Raw genomic sequence first — 18,622 nt, 5'->3', positions numbered from 1 at the left:
TCTCCTTTGTTTGATTTTAATCACCAGGTTGCTCAGCCACCTTCCCACCCCCATCGACACACCAACACCACCTCAAACAGCCCCTAAAATCACTATATTTTCCTGCTGTGTTCCTGCAGCTAAACCGCCACTTAAACAGCCCCCTAAAGCTGACTTTTTTGCTCCTGATTCTGCTGTAAATTCGTGGTCAAAACAGCCCTTTTTCCTGCTCCAAGTCGACACCACAACATCCCTTGTTCCTGCCGTACATCATGATCCAAAAACATACCCAAACAGGCCGCTAAAAAGCACTCCTACAGTCTCTAGTTCCTACTATTTTTCTGCTGGATTTCTATTTCTATTCGGGTCCAATTCACCACCTTTTTCTTGGTCTTGAACTCCTAAGGTATACCTAAGCCCTAATGATAATCATACTTACTTAATCTATTACTTTTATTGTATCATGTTGATTAATTATGATCTTGTTTGTGAAGTTAACTAAAATAGATAAGGGTTATAAAACATGGTTATGATTAATAGATAAAGTATTATGAATAAGATTATGAAAAAGAATAAAGTTTAGAGTTAATAAGATTAATAATTGTAATGCTTATGGATATGGTTAAAAGTTTATGATAAAAGATTATGATCTTGGTAAAAAAATAATAATAATAATTAGATAATGTTTATGATTAAAGAGATTAAGTGGTTGAATATGATTAAGTAATGTAGTTAAAAGATTATAAGCTTGAGTAGGTTTAGTAAATAAAAAGTTATGATTTTACATGATATGGATTAATGAATAATGATAATAACACATGCATGCATGCATGCATGCATACGTACATATGTACATGTATATGTTGTAGATATACACGTGTGTATATATGTATATATATCCATGTGTGTATATGTATCGTGTATATATATTATAAGTGATTATAAAAGTGGATAAGTAATAGTATGTGTGTGTGTGTATATATATATATATATATATATATATATATATATATATATATATACACCACCTTCCTATTTATATATATGTAACACTTACATAGAGTATATACATATATATCGTATAGTTATAAAGAATATATATGTATGTATCACATAGGTATATATTTATATATGTAACACATATAATGATAAGATTATAAAATGGTTGATTAATTAAAGAATAATAATATTAATACTATAAATTGTAAACCTAGCTATATGGTTACACCTTAATCACACTAAGTTATATTATCACCTATATATATAATTATTAAGTACATTAATAATTCATTGTGTGTATACACCTTTAATGTGAAGGTTATAATTAAAGATAACGTACAAAGTCTACAAACATCACCGCTACTTGTGGCCTAGGGTGGCCCTTGTAGCCTTATGGGAACCGCTTGTGGATTTCGAATGCCATGACTTAGATTCTGGTCAAGAATCCTGGGCGCCCGGTAACAACTGATCATTCGAGTGACTTGCATGATGGCAACGAAGTTTGGGCAATATTGTACAACATCTTTGTGAAGAATTATAACTCGAACTTCTTTAAACTAGGAGCTTACTATAAGTGGAAGCTTTCCATAAATAGTAGGTTTCTAAAACTAGAAACTTTTGAGAAATAGAAACTTTTCTCGAAAACCGTCACTGTTAATATAGTTTGCTATATTAATAAACAAGCTTTATGTCTGTTAGACATTAACTAATTAAACGTTATATCTCTAGGTTGAGATCTCCGATTACATACTACATTCATACTACCTGCGTGGAATAACTTACTTGCTGCTAAGGTGAACTTCATAGCCCCACTTTTTAACTATTTTTATATACTTATTTTGAACTTTTAGGGTGAGACACATGCTTGCTTTCAAACTGTTTTACGCTTAGACACAAGTACCCGAAAACTGTTTAACTGTGCTGACATACTTTGTTTCATGCTAAATCCCTGCCATGATATCATTAATTGCTACTTTGAAACACAAACTTAGTTATTGTGAGTAGGCCTATTGAGAGCGACGTCTCTAACCAGTTGACCGTTGATCTTGGGTTACATAATAATGATTAAACGACACTGACAGTTCAAGGTGTCATGGGGTAACTTTGTTTAGATCGATATCATAACTTCAGCACTACTTTTGATAACTAAATCTTGTGGTCTAAAAAAATTATAAACCTATGTTGTTCACTCAACCATTTTTGGTTGACACTTTAAGCATGTTTTGTCTCAGGTGAATATTGTTAGAGATTTGTTTGCTATTTGGACTATGCTGCTTTTGGAGTCCGCATTTTTACATTCATATTATTGCATTAAAACATTTAAGTTTACATTTACATTTTTAAGTATTCATTTTTAATGACTATTAAGTCTGCTGCTTTAAATACATTGGTTTTTAATAAAAACGTCTCATTTAGAGTCGTTCTCGCTTATATATACTTGCGTTGTGATATTGTGAAGTCATATTTACCCCGGCCCTAATTGGGGGTATGACATTATCTCTCACCTCGACTACTGAATCCGTCACCAGTGGGAATGTTCTATTAAGAAGTTGCAACCCGATATTCTTTTTCTCAATTTGATGAGAAGCAAACATAACTAACCCGTAAACGTAACATGCTTCCTTAAGTTGCATTTTTGAAGCCTTCTCTAACGAACGAAGTCCTATATTGGGATATTCGGAGTCAAAATAGTCCCTTAACCCGTAGCGAAAAATTGCATTAGAGTTTCCAGAGCACATAGCCTTAAAGAAAATATGGGCCAACTTAGGGTGTCCCCAATGTGAGATACCCCACCTATCGAAGGGAAGCCTTCTATAAACCAAGGTATGCTTAGAATGCCTTTCGAATGCTTTGCAAACTAATTTGGCCCTGAACAATTGAGCTGATGAATCCTGACCGACTCTAGACAAGATTTCATCAAGCATTTCCTGTGGTAGGTCTTCTAAAATATTCGGTTGTCTATCCTTATCATCCATTTTGTATTTTTATACTGTTAAAGAGACGAAAATTAGATCTGTAAAAGATGATAGAATAACAAAACATTACCAGAAATTTTTACATATAGTATAAAAGTACAAGCACACTACAATACATATATTACACGGCATGGTAAGAGTAAATGACTACAACTCTTTATTCAGACTTATTTGCTTCATCTTTCTCGGACTCGGTTTGTTTTGCTAATTTCTTAGGGATAAATGGACCCGTACTAATACGAGCAGTCCTTTTCACAAATGGTTTAGAAAAATCTAGTTTCTTAGATGTTCCCGGTCTATAATCAAAGTTTAAGTAATGCGGGTGTTTACGGTATATTCCATCAGGGTATTTCATGATAACATAGGGTTCATCGGGTTTGGGATCGGGTTTCTCTATATTGATAGATGGAGATTTTACCTTATTGTTTTCCCTTTCTTTATTAAATTGGGTCCGAGTAATTTCTATCACTTCATCGGAATCCTCATCGGGATTCTCTTTCAGTTCCTCAGGAAATTGGTAATCTTCCCAATATTTTTCTTCCTCAGCGGAGACACCATCGATCATTTTTAACTTTGGAACATTGGTTGAGGATTTTACCTTATTCAGCTATTTCTTTGTGATTTTTTAACACTTCCTCCTCCGAATCTTCTTCTTCCGGTTCTTCTTCTTCCTGTTCTTCTTCTTTCGGTTCTTCTTCTTCCGGAATTTGTGAATCCTCCCAAAATGCATCCGACTCCAGGTCATCATTGTTATTAAGTAAGTCGATGAGATTGGTGCTAGAAGTAGAAATCTATCAGACATTAACTACCACATTAGTAATATACCACATAATATTTACATGTTAAAAATATATAGTTTCTAACAAAAGTGTTAAGCAATTGTTTTTACAATACACACGTTCGAAGTCCATACTCACTAATGCATCCTAACAAACTCGGTTAGACACACTAATATAAAATTCTAGTTCTCTAAGACCAACGCTCTGATGCCAACTGAAATGCCCCGTTCATATCGATTATAAATGTTTCATATTAATTGGTTTCATTGCGAGGTTTTGAACTCTATATGAGACGTTTTTCAAAGACTGCATTCGTTTTTAAAACAAACTATAACCTTTATTTTATCGACAAAGGTTTTAAAAGACATAGCGTAGATTACCAATAATGATAATCTAAAGTACAACGTTTACACACGATCATTACATAATGGTTATTAATAATATGTTACAACAAAGAAGTTTTGAATGCAGTTTTTAAAAAAAATTATAAAAGCATGCTGACTCCAACTCTTGTTCTTAATTAGCATGCAACAGCGGAAGCCTTTTTAATAATCACATGAAAATAAACATGTTTAAAACGTCAACACAATGTTGGTGAGTTATAGGTTTAACCTATATCATAAATCGTAATAATAGACCACAAGATTTCATTTTTATAAACATAATACAGGCATTTTGCAATCTGCATAAAAATCATTCATATGGTGAACACCTGGTAACCGACCTTAACAAGATGCATATAGAATATCCCCATCATTCCGGGACTCTCATCGGATATGATAAATCGAAGTACTAAAGCATCCGTAACCCGGATGGGACTCGTTGGGCCTGATAGATCTATCTTTAGGATTCGCGTCAATTAGTGGCAATTATAATAAACACTAATTCTTAGGTTATCAAGCTAAAAAGGGCGATATTCGGTATAGTAATCCAACCATAGAAAGTAGTTTCAAGTACTTGTGTCTATTTTGTAAAACATTTACAAAACTGCATGTATTCTCATCCCAAAATATTAGATAGTAAAAAAAATGGGACTAAAACTCACTTTCACAGATTTTCAATTCGTCAAAAAAATAGACTTGGCCACGGATCGATTCAAGAACCTATAAAAAATATATACATATATTTCAAAGTATGATAGAAATACATTTACATCATATTTTTATTTACGTGTTGACGATTTACGTTGTTAAGGTAGCAGTCCAACGTTAGTAGTCCACAATTAGTAGTCCACAGTTAGTAGTACATATGTAGATCGATACATCACCCTGAAATAATCATGACCTAGTATACACGTATTGTATAAGACTCAATCATGACCCACGATACATCTATTTTCTTTGAAGTTATCATGACGCATTGTATATGTGGTGTCTTTTGATTTTTCCGACGTATTGTGTATATGTCTTAACTAATCAAGATTATATTATATTGTCTCGGACTTAACCAAGACTAGTGTATTACAAGGAAAAACTCATGACATATTAGAATACATGTACAATACAAGAAAAGTTAGCTAGGATATAGTTAGTATAGATTTTATATAAAAAAATCCCGTAGCTATATTAGCCATTTCTAACCAATATTGTTTTGCCCATAACTTTTTCATTACAACTCCGTTTTGAGTGAATCAAATTGCTATGGTTTCGTAACGAACTCAAATTTTTGAAACTAAACTGAAAAAGTAGTGGTTTATAGTTGGAGTTACAGGTTATAAGTCCATATTTGAAAGAGGTAGTCATTTCCGTCGAAAGAACGACATCTTGATGACCATTTTGAAAAACATACTTCTATTTTGAGTTTAATCATGATTTTTGAATATAGTATCATGCTCATATGAATTATCATTTTCCCAGAAGAACAACTTTTAAATCAAAGATTATGATAGTTTTTAATTATCCAACCCAAAATAGTCCCCGGTTTTACTACGACGGCGTATGTCCGGTTTTACGGTGTTCTCCGTGTTTCCAAGTTTTAACTCATTAAGTTAGAATATCATATAGATATAAAACATGTGTTAAGTTGTTTTTAAAAATCAAGTTAGAAGGATTAATTTTATTTGCGAACAAGTTTAGAATTAACTAAACTATGTTCTAGTGATTACAAGTTATAATTTTCGAATAAGATAGTTATATATATATATATATATATATATATATATATATATATATATATATATATATATATATATATATGAATCGAACGATGTACTGAATATCATCACTACCTCAAATATAGTAGGTAAACCTACTGGAAAATAATAAGAAATGATCGCTTGGAAGTTCTTGAAGTAGAATCATGACACGAAAACAAGTTCAAGTAAGATTACTACTTGAATTAAGATAGTTATAGTTATATAAATCAAATCAAAGTTTGAATATGAATATTACCTTGAATTAGAAAGATAACCTACTGTAATTAACAAAGATTTCTTGATCTTAGATTATTACTTGAAATGGATTTGAAACCTTGGAAGTAGTCTTGCAAACTTGAAATGATTCTTGAAGTGTTCTTGAAAGATTGTTTTGTATGATGATTTATGTTTGGATTTTTGAGCTAGATTAATGTAGATTTTGATGAAGATGATGAAGAACACTTAGAACATAAAGCTAGAACTTGAGAGAGATGAGTTTAATTCAAGAAAAATGAAAAATGAAAGTGTTTGTGTGTGAGTCAAAAACGTGAATATGGGATGGGATATAAAGAAGTTCTAGTTTGTAATTGTTGGTCCCTAAATTAACAATAGGAGTATTGTAGGGGGGGGTGAATACAATTTCTTTTGATTAACTAACCAATTAAACACAGTTTAGTATTCAAGCATGTAATTTAAATAGAGTTAAAGGTAATTTTTCAACTGTTATTCTTTATTGATTAAATCACAAAGAATTACAACTATCCTTGGTGGAATGATAGTTGGTTGATACAGATTTACCTAAGTATAGCTATGAGGATAAACTTAAAGCTATTACACATTTTGGACTCTAAATAACAAAACCCACGCCACTAGTTGTTACAATAGTGGATACAACAATTTATAGTAGTCCTATTAACCGTGTAATGGTTCTATTGTCCACTAGTGTCTGTACTTGTGGGAACAACTGCATCAGAGAGTGTGCTCTCCTCTTTCCTCTTTGGTAGCTATTTGAAGGAACACCCCAATTTGGTTTGGCACCACTATTTGTTTAAACAAATAGAATGTTGTGTTCCCTAGGCATTGACAAAGTATAACACATGTCTGCACATGCGTTAAACTTCTGCATTCCCATGTGGTCTTGTAAGGTTGCTTGTCAGCCGCCGACGCGTGTCCTTTTTTGTTCAACTTTGTCTTCGACTTCTGTTGAATAGTACAATTGATGTAGACCACTCAGGAAAACACCATGCTTGTAATGGAGCATGGCTGTCTTGTGTTGTATGCTGCTTACCAGGTTTATTGGTTCTTCTTATGCTGAGTCACTTGATATTCTTGAATTGCTGAGTACTCATCCTGTGCTGATTCGAAGAATACACTCTACCTTGTGCTGGTATACTAGGCAGCATACTGAACACTTGACATAGCAATATTTACTGTCTATACATAAACAAACTTGTGCTGGCTGCACATAACATTTTAGTGCAAATAAATTACAGTTTTGTCATAATTAAATCCTTAATTATTTTGGGGACTCAACAATCTCCCCCTATTTGATGATGAAAAAACTTACGTCATTTAGAGAAAACACTAAAGCCAGTACTGAGGGACCTAATGAAAAATAGGCAGTAAAGTTGTCCCTTTTAAGTTTGTTTTTGGGATCTTTTGCTGAGTTATCTATATCTTATAACTTGATATTATTTTGAAGATAAACTCATTTCATTTTCATTACAACAGAGTATATACAGTAATTACAAAACATCATAATGAAAAATGAAGTAACAAAAGATACAATTTGAGCACTAGAAGGCTATCTGTCTTTATCTTTATCCTTTTCTAGTTCATCACCAGATTGCTCTTCTTCTTTCACTTTCAAGGCAGCCCAGGCTTCAGGAAACAAGTAAGGCAGCTTAGCAGGGTGATAAACTGGAACATGAGGAGGTAGAATGATGGGATCTCTTCTGTGTGGGTCTTCACCTGTAGATTTCTTTCTTTTAGGCTTTTGAGAAAGAACTTCTTCTACGTTTACTACTGGTGCATTCCTAAATTTTGTTGCTTTGTTGAAGAGCTCTTGGAGTTCTGGCTTCAATGTCTTTTTAATACTACTTTCAGCTTTACCAATGAAGTACTCCAATATCTCCATCCATTCAATGAATTTGAAGGTTCTCAAATCAGTGCAGTCTACCCTCTCTTAAATGTTATCTTCCCTGTTGATACTGAAAGCTCTTTTTGTGCCTCTGTGCACTTTGATGATCTTGCTGGGATTTGATCTCCTGGTCAGTACATCACCATACTTGCTCCTATAATAGTGATCAGATAGCTCTATTGTTCATTCTGTTTCTATAGGAGCAGTAGCAGGTGCTTTTTCAGCAGCTTTCAGTTCATCAAGTGCTTTATCTTGTTCCTTAACAAACAATAGCTTTGTCTAGCTTGAGGGACTCAGCCTCTTGCTTTCTATCAGCAGCCAATTTAGCTTCTACTTCTGGAAGCCTTACCCTTTCAGCATATTCAGCATCAGCATCATTCCTTCTTTGCCTTTCAACTTCTAAGCCCAAAAGATAATCATCGGTAGTAATATTCAGGGACTTTGTTGTTTCAATCATTTTCCTTCCCTCATCAGTTCTAAGGGCATCACGATACTGCCTTAGATCCATACCTATTTGCCGAGCCTCATGAAATTGAGCTTTCTCTTCATCAGTACGTAGCCTTTGACCACTGTTATTTAGAAACACGCCAATTTCAATGCCATAAGTTAAGGCAGTGATGTAGAATGGCTGATCAAGACGATGATGCAGCAATCTAACTTGGCGTATCCTTTCAGAAATAGCTGCTTGTCTTTGCTTAAGCAATTCAGGTACAGTGATCTCCAGCCTATAAGCCTCTCTTTCATCTGGATTCATCCTTCTTAGATCTGGCTCACCACAGACAACTGAATCATCTTCTCAAATTGTGTGTTTATCATGAGGTTTTGGGGAAGATGGAGGATACATGATTGATTCTGATATGCCTAAAGAACTCACTGAAAACTAATTAATACATTCATCATGTGTTCTGTTAAAATAAGCAAGAGTCCGGGGAGAGATAGGTGATTGAACAAATAAGTGATCTCCTCTTTCCCAGACTGTGAAGTCAGCAGGATCAACAGTATCATCAACTTGTTTAGCACCCAGCTCAACCGCCTTGGCTGGGTCTTTAACACTTGTTTCACCCAGCAGCACACTACTGGCTGGGTCTTCTATCACAGCACTCCTTGTTGTGTCTTCAGTACCAGCTGACTGATTAGTATCAGCTGGCACAACTAGGGGTCATATCCTTAGGGGCTGGTTGTCCCTAGGAGCAGATTTCACCCTTTGTTTGTCGATTGGCATGGGTTCAGCTGATAGTTCTTGTGTTGATACTGATTCTTGTGGTGGCAGATAGGGAACAATAGAAGATGCTACCCCTTAACATCATCATCATCAAGGCCTATTATTTCTGCTGGCTGTCGTTGTGTAGCTGGCTGAGCAGGAGATGCTGGTCGAGAAGATGAGCTAGTTTCTAACATTACATCTAACCATTTCATGAACACGTCAGCTCTTTCTCTTCCTGACCCAGTAGATTGAAATAATATTTCATTTCTTCATGAGTAATTCGTTTGATCCTGTCTGCTCGCTCAGCATACAGCTTTGCCCTTTTCTTGTCATACTTAACCATGAACTTATCATTTCTTTTACGAGCCTCTCTTTTGTATTTTTTAATGCTGATTAGTTCATCATTAATATCCAACTTTTCTGGGTCCAGGCTTCTTCTATGTTCATTTCTGTGTTTTTTATGAGCAACATAAGCCTCCCATTTGGCATTAAAGGCAACATTTAAATCTTGCTGTCTCTTCTGATGTCTCTCCAGTTTTCTTTTCATTTTTCTTTCAATCGTCTGAGAGAAAACAAAAGATTCAGCAACAGCCAGCTCAGAAACATCACTGGCTTACTGCCAGAACCCATATCATCCACTGATGTGGCAGACATACTGGGTTGAGATTCACCAGCTGCCTGTACACCAGCTTCAGTATGAGCGTTGTTGGGCTTAGTGCCAGCACCTTGACCAGAACCAGTACCATCATCATCACCATCTCTCCTTTGCTATTTAGGAACCTTTTCATGCTCATGCTCCCCCTCAGATTGTTCTCTCTTTTTGGACTTCTTTTTAGACTTCTTCTCCCCCTTATTATCATCAGCAGGGGCAGAAGGGTGATCAGGGGAAACCTGTGCATCAAGGTCACTATCTGACTCAGGAACTGAAAATGCAAAGTTGTTCCAGTCAGCATCAGCAGGAGAAAGATGGGCACCAGGATCTACACCATATTGTCGGAGACACATATTTGAAGCTCTAACTTCATTTCTTGCAACACCCATGGCCATTTGATTAACAGTGGACCTAACATCTGCTTGTAGGGCAGCCATTTGTTGCATAGTCTCCACCAATTGAAGATAAGCAGAGACAGGAACCATATTAGCCATTTGCTATTCCTGCGAATCCAACCTCTCTGTCAATACCCGATTCTCTTCATTAAGAAAAAGATTCCTTCGATTAGCAACATCAAGATCAGTTTGAAGACGGGCAATATGATCAGCATATTCATTATGAGAGATGATTTGCCTTTTGAGATCCTCCTCTTCTTCAAATTTTTTAACAATAACTTCCATCGCTAGATCAGCAAAAGCACATACTTGTTTGAGCTGGTTTTCAATGGTAGAAGTGGTAACCTCCCTAGCTCTGCGTATAGCTTCAGTCATTCTATCAACAATAGCAGAGCGAATGGTCCTTTGTAGATCTGGTGTAACCTCGGCTAACGTCTTATAGACAGCCAGAGTGGAGATGGCAGCCACCTCATCAGCATTAAAACTGCTGGTTGAGGGGGGATCACTAGCAGCTAACATAGAAGTACCTCCGTGGGGTGGTGGAGCTGGAAGGTCAGAATCTGAATCGTCACCATGATCACCATCATTTTTACCTTCACCCGAAGGTTTAGAACCACTGGTATTCTTGCCAGCATCATTATCAGCATCATCAGTTAGATCTACTGGTTTATCTTTGGAACCAGTCACATTATCATGAGTGACTGGTCCGCCCTTACCAGTACCTTTATCAGCATCACCATCAGATGAAGAAGATGATGAGGAAGAAGCTGATGAATCAGAAGGTACTGGCGAATCAGGGACATTTTGCATAACACATTTACTAGTAGCAGGATCTATGATGAACTTGAGAGGCCTCCATGTACCAGGCCATGGAGAAGTAGCTGGAGCTATACCAAAGTAGTGATAGTATGGCTGCTCATTAACTTGTTGTAGCGTGGTTAACCTCTCATATATCTCTTCTCTTGTTGGTCGATCCAGCTGAGATAATAGCTCTGTCAGCTCCTCTTTTGCTAATTTACTGGCTGAGACTATAGCACTTTGGGGATCAATAGTCAGCTGATCCACCAGCAAGGCAACTCTGGGAGTGATGGATGCTCCCCTATAGATGAAGTTAGGTATAACTTTATCAGGATCTGGTACCTGGCACACATATGATTGCTTCTCAGCAGAAGTAGTAGCCTGAGAAGAATCAGTGGTGGCAGTAGCAGAGGTAGCATCATCCATAGTGGGTTCCGTAGTGTCGTGACCCGTCCTAATCCATCTGAACGAATACATTACATTTGGTTACATCGCGAGGTACTTGACCTCTATATGATACATTTTATAAATATTGCATTTATTTTTAAAAGACAAACTTTCATTACATCGAAAGTTGACGGCATGCATACCATTTCATAAAATATCCAACTATAATTGTCTTAATAATAATCTTGATTAACTCAACGACTCAAATGCAACGTCTTTTGAAATATGCCATGAATGACTCCAAGTAATATCTTTAAAATGAGCAAATGCACAGCAAAAGATTTCTTTAATACCTGAGAATAAACATGCTTTCAAGTGTCAACTAAAAGGTTGGTGAGTTCATAAGTTTATCGTAAACAATAAAATTCATCATTTTAATAGACCACAAGATTTAAATACAGTACACCTATCTCATGTACAAAACCATATTTCATAATGCTTAGCAGAGTAGGTTCGTATCCTTTTCTCCCCCGTAGGTTACCTCGCGATTTTTAATATCTTTCATAAACATAATCTCATATCAGGCATTTCGCACGGCATAGAGATAAAAGTCATTCATACGAACTACAAACACCTGGTAATCGACCTTAACAAAATGCATCTAGAATTTCCCCCGCATACCGGCATTCCGCACGGTCATGTAAAAAGCATACAATCAGGCCACTCTTTTAAATATGATGGTTGTGTACGCCTCACAAACAGATCATATATTTTAAAGCTGACGGTTGTATACCTATTTCGAAGTACTAAAGCAGTTCAAATTCTCTGACTGGGGCTGGTTAGTGTCCATAGATCTATCTTTAGGATTCGCGTCAATTAGGAGCTCGTTTTCCTATTTCTTAGATTACCAGACTAAAAGGGGTGATATCCGGTGTACTCATAATAACTCATTCGTAGAATGTTTTTAAGTACTTGTGTCTATCTCGTCAAACATTTATAAAAGCATTTCATGCATTCGCAGTTCAAAATATATCTCAAAAGCATTTAATAAAGCAGTTGTAAAAACAGCGCATGTATTCTCAGTCCCAAAAATGTAAAGAGTAAAAGGGAATCAAATGAACTCACGATACTGTATTTTGTAGTAAAAATACATATGACGACATTGAACAATTGAACAATGCAGGGTTGTCTTTGGATTCACGAACCTATATCAAGTATATATTTTAACATATATCACATTTAATCAACTAAGCTTACATATATTTTATAATGTATTAAGTTTAATATCTTCATATATATAATTACATTAATACTTATAATATGTGATAATATATATAATATATATTTTTATTAATGTTATATCCATATATATGATAAATATATTAGTTAACATATTAAAACATTTTAGTATGTAATATTAGCATACTTGTAATATATTTTTATATAAATATCATTTGTTTGTTAAAATAATAATTATAATAATACTAAATTAATAATAATAATAATAATAATAATAATACTCATAACTAGATTTAATAAAAATATTGATAATAATTATAATAATGATAGAAAATAATAATAATAATAATAATAATAATAATAATAATAATAATAATAATAATAATAATAATAATAATAATGATGATGATAATAATAATAATAATAATAATAATAATAATAATAATAATAATAATAATAATAATAATAATAATAAAAATGTTAAATATTAAATATTAATAAAAATGATAGTTTTAATATTAATTTAAAATGTTAATTTTGATAAAATGATAGTTTTAACGTTTTTAGAAATCTTACTAATAATAACGATAATGTTACTAATATTAATATTAGTCATAATAATAATCATTTTAGTGATAATATTGTTAATGATATTGATAATAATAATAATAATAATAATAATAATAATAATAATAATAATAATAATAGTAATAATAATAATAATAATGATAATAGTAATACTACCTCATAGAAGTAGTCCTTAAAAAAATGCCCAAGTCCGGGTTTGAACCCGCGACGTCCCGCTAACTTGATAACATCCTTAACCATCCAACTCTTTCTGTCTTTCTAATTTATATACGAATTTATTTGATTTATCATAAGTTTTGTGTTCATCTTTCTTCCTTAACAATCAAAACCCATTTACACATCATCATCATAATTTGATTATTATCTTCATTTTAACACCATCATTATCACTTATGAAACTGATCATCATCTTAATACCCATTATTATCATATCCTTTATAATCATTTCATTACTATAATGTTACCTAAAATCACCATCATTAACACTTATTTACGGTGACCTTATAGTAATATATTAACATCATCACCTCCTAACAACCCTACGATCACTATACTTAATATCTATATCACCTTCACCACATGTATCATGCAACCTAATCGTATTCATTTATTGCAATTCGGCCCAACAATATAAAAATTACCCGGCCCAAGTTTTACAACAAGTTCACGGCCCAACAAAGTTCATGGCTCAATTAATCGACCCAAGAGATTTTCCAGTCGCTATACTAGGTACTTAGATCCAAACATACTTCATTTTCCTGTCCCCCATTCTTTATTAATCACTAAGTGAGTGTCGGTGTATAAGGAATTAAATAAAGAAGTCAAAGTTGTAAGTGGGAAACAGAAAGTGATTTAATAGATGCCATATCTTTATTCATCTTCATTTCCTGTTATTCATCATCGATATTCATTCAACAGGAATAGGAACAATAACATATAACAGCTAAAAATGAAGAAGATAGCGGTTGTAAATGGTGGTGATCAGTGTTTGTGGGGTTTGAAGGTAGTTATAGGTTAGTTCATCAAGAAAAAGATTAGAACAAAAAAAATAAATGGTTTTGATGGTGGTGATTTCGATTGTGTTGGTCTTGGGTTTGTGGTCATCGAATTCAAATAGAAAAAGAAAAGAAAAGAAAGGTGGTGGAAGGTAGAGGATTGGTGATGGTTTCAAGTAAGGGAGTACTTGGTGTCGTTCAAAAAACGAAAGGAGAAAGGTGTAACCGATTGTTATGGATTGAGAGTGGTGGTTCACAAAAGTGATGGCCTTCGGTGGTGATGAATATTATAGTGGTTTCAAGGTGTGGTGACAAAATAGAGTGATTGAGTAGATAAACTGTGCGAATTTGGTTGTGTGTGATCTTGAGGTGTGATTAATTTCTTTGTCATCGGCCAAAAATAAGTGAGGTGGTGGTGTTGGAATCTTAGTAGTTCATGGTGGTTGTAATGATGTTTAAAAAGCGTTTGAGGTGATGATAGTCATTACAAAGAAGAAACAGAAACCGTAATCTTACTGTAGCAGTAGTAGAAAGCATAGTTTGCAGGTAGTTACCGTGGTTTTGTTTGAGGGAGAAAACATAATAACAGAACAGAATGCAGCAGTTTCCATGGTTTCGGTTCTTGGTGATGATCGACAATAGGAAAAATTAATTTAGTTGTTTTAAACTGAATCAATTATAAGGTGTTTGGTTTGTCGATGTTTTAACCAGGAGGTGGTGATAAAGGTGATCGTTAGTAGATGGCGATGGGTGATTATAGGACAGCCGATGGGTATATTGGTGTGTGTTGGTCCGGCTGCAGAAAACGATTTACGAGTGGTGAATTTGATCATGGTTGTTGTGTGTTTGATTGTGGAAGATAATAGTAATATTCTATGTATCATATTCATAAATATATAATCATAAATATGTACTATGATAATGATATAAAGTAAATACACTAATCACATGTTGAAGAATGGATATAACACAGTTAAGCAGCCCTCATTTTTAACTCACTCTGCTGACAAAATTTCACAGACTTATATCGGGCTTCGTTGTTAATTAGTGGCGAATAAAAATTCTTTGGAAAAATCCTAAATTTTTAGAGTAATCATCTTTATTTATTTTGGTCATTATGGTATCAAATTCGCTCATTAATTATTAAATAAAAATTACATCAACTATCCCTCTCAATTATGGGTAAAATATAAAAAATGTTAAAATTTAATAACTGAATCCTAAATACATTTTTAGTAAGCCTAAATTTATAGAACTCCTTTTCGGATCACCGTTTTATTTTAAAATCACATAAGTTTCTCTTTCATATTTAGATATATATATATATATATATATATATATATATATAGTGGTTCGTGAATCGTCGGGAATAGTCGAAGGTCAAATGAATACATGAACACAGTTCAAAGTTTTTGAGATTTCAACATTACAGACTCTGCTTATCGTGTCGGAAACATATAAAGATTAAGTTTAAATTTGGTTGGAAATTACCGGGTCGTCACAGTACCTACCCGTTAAAGAAATTTCGTCCCGAAATTTGAGTATGGTCGTCATGGATAACAATAAGAATGTTTTCATGACGAATATAAGTGGATAAATAAAGTTTTATCACTATTGAATAATATGGATAAAACAATTCGATTACTCGAAATGTTTGAGTGGAGCTATCACAAAAGAGTGAAATGAAGAAATAGAGATTCGTTTTAACTTTTGATGTAGTCACGGTTAAACTTCCGAGATTCAAGGGATTTAAAGAAAATATTCGTATTAAGATTTGGTTCTCCGGTAATTAAGGAAATTAGAATCTTCTTTGATTAAATGCAATAATCTATTTTGATTGCTCTGTCGGATATTTCACTATAAATCCACCCTCTTCATTTCTTTTATATTTTGGAGTTCCATCCTTTTGTTTTCTCTTCCCGACTTTAAGTCAAGCGAATAATGGTCCAGAATTCGTAGATATTGAGTTTCGAATGAACATAACTAATGTTCTAAGAAAGAGATTGTAATAGCACGATCTTGATTGGTTAAATTACCAGAATTCAAGAGAAAAGATAGAACTATCAGAAAGATATGTTCTTGATATGTTTGGGGATTCGATAGAATGTAAAAGTCATGTAACATGGCACATGATGACGTTATGGTCTGTGAATCATCACGCTCTATTAGAAACTCAGCATGACTTACTGTAATATAATCACGTTGATCAAGTGTCATTATATTATACTAATTCATGCATCAATTTCCAACACTACTTCAAAACATTCATAATTCAAACTCTACATTTTCAGAGATTTAGAAACTAAAACAGTTTTCTTTTATGATATAACACAGATAGCGCAGAGAGAGTATTAATATTGGATAAGAATATTTATGAAGATATCTTCAGAAATATTGAGGATATTTATAAGAAAAGATACGATAACATCGTAGAATTTTAGATTCAAAGTGTGATGAAGAAATTCATTCACAATGATTTAGAGCGATTAAGGAGTAAGGTAATCGCTAAAGATTTCATCAAAAACAGAATCATCAGAATTCTTTATGTACAAGTTTAGTCCTTGTAATTTGTTCAGAGTTTCAGAATGAGAGATCATAATTCTAAGGGATAAATGTTATATGTATATATAACTTTTGATGTAGAAACGCTGCGAGATTCAAAATACTGATTGCTGATTTCCCGATACTTGGTATGGCAATTCTCATTACAAGATGCCGATGAGTTCATGATAAGACTTCAATAGATAAATATAGTGATTTGTCGAAGAGATTTAAGCCAAGGAGCAACGAGGTTGCTGGTACGTCTGCTGGTAATATGATGGAATATAAAAGGTTCCCCGATAACAATAAAAGAGTACACATATATATCGAGGCTATAATAAGGTTATTTCGAACTAAAAGTCGAAGTTGACTTGCTGGAGCTGTGACAAAATTGGATAATTTGGAAAGAGATTGTAAAGTTATTTTTGATAACAGTAACGCTAAAGGAATTAGCACAGCTACGCGTTAAACGTTTACTCAGTTTCCGAGAGTTTTTCAGGTGCAATACTATATGCATAAATCTTTCTTTCCGTAGATGAAGTGCGGTTGGTTCATCATCTTGTTTGAGGTGTTTTCAAAATTCATGAAAGGTTTGAACGCGGATTGTAATCGTCAAGATACAAATGAGATTTAAAATGTAATCAAGTGGAAACTTGAAGAATTTTTTTAGTTTCATATGTTATAATCAATATTTTAATTCATTTTAATTGTCCACTATTGGTTGTCTACGGTTAGCAGTCCACAGTTACTAATTCAATAATTCATATATAGTTTATAATATTTGAATTAATTAATACGTATCGTGACCCGTGTACATGTCTCAGACTCGATCACTACTCAAAGTATATATATTATTGTAGAATCAACCTCAACCCTATATAGAGAACTCGATCATTACTGCATATAGAGTGTCTATGGTTATTCCAAATAATATATATAGATGACGTCGATATGATATGTCAAAATATTGGATACGTGTCCCGATATTTAAAGTGCGTAAAATAAATAACAGAAATTAAATGACGATAAATAAAATTGCGAGAATATAAATTGCGATAATTAAATTGCGTTAAATAAAATGTAATCAATTAGCTAGGAACAGTTAGCGTGGATTCTTAACAAAATTTCTCATAGTTAATTTGTTTGTTTCTAACAAATTCTATTTTGTCCAATGTTTTCTTCATTATGCCACTTGTTGGATTCTGGTAAATCAAAATCCAAATATGAAATTGGATGAAAATGGTTATTTTGTGGTGAACGGATACGTTTATCGGTGGTTGTAAGTAGGATAGTAAATGATTGTAGAATCAGATTCGAAGAATGTACAGTGTAACTTATTAATGTGAAATCTAAATATTCCTTGGGTATACCTACCCATTAAAATATTTTCACCATTAACAGTTTGTACAAAATAAATTTTAATTACAATCTTTATGAAAATATACTTAAATATATATTTTCTTCAGATGTAATCATCGATTTAATGAGTTAATATAATATTAATCTCATTTGATTTACCGTTAGAACTAGTATACATAATCTCTAAAACATTAGAGATTACATAATCGCCATGAAGAACGAAGATAATTGATGTAGAACGATACGTAGAATGATGATTATACTCGAGGTACAGAATGAGATGTTGAGGCATGGATTATTGATGGTACTGGTGCTGTTTATTGATGGTACTGTTGGTGTCGATGATGTTGCTGAAGCTGGTAAATTTTGCACCATATTCTCCAAATTGATTATTCGTGCGCGAAGTTCGTTGACTTCTTATATTATTCCGGGATGATTGTCGGTCGGAACGAGTGAA

The sequence above is a fragment of the Rutidosis leptorrhynchoides genome, chromosome 4, assembly GCF_046630445.1.
Source record: "Rutidosis leptorrhynchoides isolate AG116_Rl617_1_P2 chromosome 4, CSIRO_AGI_Rlap_v1, whole genome shotgun sequence".
Classification (NCBI taxonomy): Eukaryota; Viridiplantae; Streptophyta; class Magnoliopsida; order Asterales; family Asteraceae; genus Rutidosis; species Rutidosis leptorrhynchoides.
The sequence above is the reverse complement of the archived record's forward strand: the minus strand, read 5'-3'. Positions refer to the sequence as shown.